Here is a 4,027-nt window from a genome sequence, read left to right on the forward strand (position 1 = left end):
GGTCCAAAACCTATGGGATACTGCAAAGGCGGTCCTAAGGGGGAAATACAGAACCATCCAAGCCTCACTCAAAAAAATAGAAACATCCCGAATTCACCAACTACCTCTACACCTTAAAGAACTAGAGAAAAAGCAACAAACGACACCTAAGCCACACATTGGAAGAGAAATAATTAAAATTAGAGCAGAAATCAATGAATTAGAAACCAGAAACACAGTAGATCAAATCAACGAAACTAGAAGTTGGTTCTTTGAAAGAATTAATAAGATCAATAAACCACTGGCCAGACTTATCCAAAAGAAGAGAGAAAGGACCCAAATTAATAAAATGATGAATGAAAGGGGAGAGATCACGACTAACACCAAGGAAATAGAAACAATTATTAGAAATTATTATCAACAACTATATGCCAATAATCTGAGCAATCTGATTGAAATGGATGCCTTCCTGGAAACCTATAAGCTGCCAAGACTGAAACAGGAAGAAATTGACAACCTGAATAGGTCAGTAACCAGTAACGAGATTGAAGCAGTGATCCAAAACCTCCCAAAAAACAAGAGTCCAGGGCCTGATGGATTCCCTGGGGAATTCTGCCAAACATTCAAAGAAGAAATAATACCTACTCTCCTGAAGCTGTTTCAAAAAATAGAAAGAGAAGGAAAACTTCCAAACTCATTCTATGAGGCCAGCATTACCTTAATTCCCAAACCAGGCAAGACCCCATCAAAAAGGAGAATTTCAGACTGATATCCCTGATGAATATGGATTCCAAAATCCTCAACAAAATCCGAGCTAATAGGATCCAACAATACATTAAAAGGATCATCCACAACGACCAAGTGGGATTTATCCCCGGGATGCAAGGGTGGTTCAACATTCACAAATCAATGTGATAGAACACATTAATAAGAGGAAGGAGAAGAACCATATGGTCCTCTCAATTGATGCAGAAAAAGCATTTGACAAAATACAGCATACTTTCCTGATTAAAACTCTCCAGAGTATAGGGATAGAGGGAACATGCCTCAAGTTCATAAAATCCATCTATGGAAAAACCCACAGCGAATATCATCCTCAATGGGGAAAAGCTGAGAGCCTTTCCCTTAAGATCAGGAACACGTCAAGGGTGCCCACTCTCACTACTGTTTTTCAACATAGTACTAGAAGTCCAAGCAACAGCAATCAGACAACAAAAAGAAATAAAAGTTATTCAAATTGGCAAAGAAGAAGTCAAACTCTCTCTTTTCAGAGACGACAAGATACTTTATGTGGAAAACCCAAAAGACTCCACCCCCAAATTACTGGAACTCATCCAGCAATTCAGTAATGTGGCAGGATACAAAATCAATGCACAGAAATCAGTTGCTTTCTTATACACTAACAACTCAACTTAGAAAGAGAAATTAAAGAAACGATTCCATTTACAATAGCACCAAAAACCATGAGATACCTCGGAATAAACCTAACCAAAGGGGTAAAGGATCTATACTCTAGGAACTACAAAACACTCATGAAAGAAATTGACATTCCAAATCAAATCCAAATCAAAACCACACTGAGATACCACCTTACACCAGTTAGAATGGCCAAAATGGACAGGGCAAGAAACAACAAATGTTGGAGAGGTTGTGGAGAAAGGGGAACCCTCTTACACTGTTGGTGGGAATGCAAGTTGGTACAGCCACCTTGGAAAACAGCGTGGAGGTTCTTCAAAAATTTAAAAATAGAGCTACCCTATGACCCAGCAATTGCACTACTGGGTATTTAACCCAAAGACACAGATGTAGTGAAAAGAAGGGCCATATGCACCCCAATGTTCATAGCAGCAATGTCCACAATAGCCAAACTGTGGAAAGAGCCGAGATGCCCTTCAACAGATGAATGGATAAAGAAGATGTGGTCCATATATACAATGGAATATTACTCAACCATCAGAAAAGATGAATACCCAACTTTTACATCAACATGGATGGGACTGGAGGAGATTATGCTAAGCGAAATAAGTCAAGCAGAGAAAGTCGATTATCATATGGTTTCACTTATTTGTGGAACATAGGAATAACATGGAGGACATTAGGAGAAGGAAGGAAAAAATGGGTGTGGGGAATTGGAGGGAGAGATGAACCATGAGAGACTATGGACCTGAGAAACAAACAGGGTTCTAGAAGGGAGGGGGGAGGGGGGATTGGTTAGCCTGGTGATGGGTATTAAGGAGGGCACGTACTGCATGGAGCACCGGGTGTTATATGAAAACAATGGATCGTGGATCACTACATCAAAAACTAATGCTGTATTGTGTGGTGACTAACATAATATAATAAAATTTAAAACTACAAAAAAAAAAGTTGTTATACAGGTTCTCTCTGTCACTCCATAATAATAAGGAAGTATATAACTGCCAAAGTTGTTGACAGCCATATTGTAACATATGCTTCAGGATGAAACTGACATCAGAGAGAAAATAGAAGACAAAAAATACTGGCTTTGGATGTCTTTACTGAATATATTCATTTATTAGGACTGTCATAAAAAAGTAACAAAGACTCAGTGGCTTAAATAATGCAAATTATTTTCTCCCAGTTCTGGAAGTTATAAATCCAGGATCAAGGTGTCCAAGTCCAAGATTTAAAGCTTCTCTCCTTGGTTTGTAGATGGCCATTTTCTCCCACTGTCTTTGTTATGTTCTTTCTTTCATGTGTGTCTGTGTTCTAATATCCTCTTCTTATAAAGACACCAGTAATATTGGATTAAAGTCTACCCATGTGATGCCATTTTACATTAATTACTGCTTTAAAGGTCCTAACTCCAAATACATTCACATTCTGAGGTACTAGGGGCTAGGACATAAACATATGAATTTGGAGGGGACACTCATGAAACTGAGCACATAGATTAACCGTAATCTGATACCTATCAGATTTTTCAAATAATGAACCAGTTATTTGACCAGTTAAACATTATTTATGTTTATTTTGAATCAGTTTGAGATTGCTGTCCTCTTTTTTTTTAATTTTATTTATTTATTTGACAGAGAGAGAGAGAGAAACCTCGAGGGGGAGGGGCAAAGGGAGAGGCAGAAGCAAGCTCTTTGCTGAGCAGGAAGCCCAACCCTGGGCTTGATCCCACGACCCCCAGATTATGACCTGAGCTGAAGGCAGATGCTTAACCAACTGAGCCAACCAGGCACCCCAAGATTGCTTTCCTCTTGCAAGTAACTGATAACAACCTACCAGATATAGCACCATAATATTGATATTTTAGAGAATTATAAGATATTGTTGAAAAAATCTATACACAACAGAAAACATTATAAACAAGACTCAAAATGGATGTCATTCTATGCAAAACTAGCTAAGGTTATTACTAACTGTAATCACATTCAAGAATAACTCTCTCAGTTTAAAATAAGACACTATTTCTCCAAAGCTAGATCTCCAAATCTAAGATGCCTAAGCCTGCTTTGGAAAAGCTCTTATTATATGTATTTCTGTGTATGTGTATTCAGAGAATTATGTCTGTGTGTTGTGTGATTGGAGAGGTGTATATTTGGGTTTATGTGTCTGGGGATATGATTATCTGTAAATACATAGAGACAATGAGCATATATATATGTGTGTGTGTGTGTGTGTGTGTGTGTGTGTACATACATATATTTCTGCACGAATATAAAGGATTTCTGTATTCGTATGTATTTTGGGTATTTCCTGGTCAATTTGTCTGTATACAAAAGTGTGCAGAATATGCGAAAAATGAAAAGACACTCCAGCAGGAGAGATGAGAGGTGGAGCTAGAGAGCCTGAGATGGTGCTGGTACACAGGAAGAGGAAAGGACAACCTATAAATCCCAAGGATCAGAATTTTGGAAAGAGGAGGAGCAGACCAGGAGTTCATTTAGGACTAGGAAGGCTGGTTGCCTAGTGTTTACCAGGAAGGGGAGGCCTCTTTACCAACAGGAAACTGAAAACTCTACTCCTATACAGAAAGAGGGAGGAGACTGCAGCGGCAGCAGCGGCTGGTGGGAGCCCG

Source organism: Neomonachus schauinslandi, chromosome X (genome assembly GCF_002201575.2).
Source record: "Neomonachus schauinslandi chromosome X, ASM220157v2, whole genome shotgun sequence".
Lineage (NCBI taxonomy): Eukaryota > Metazoa > Chordata > Mammalia > Carnivora > Phocidae > Neomonachus > Neomonachus schauinslandi.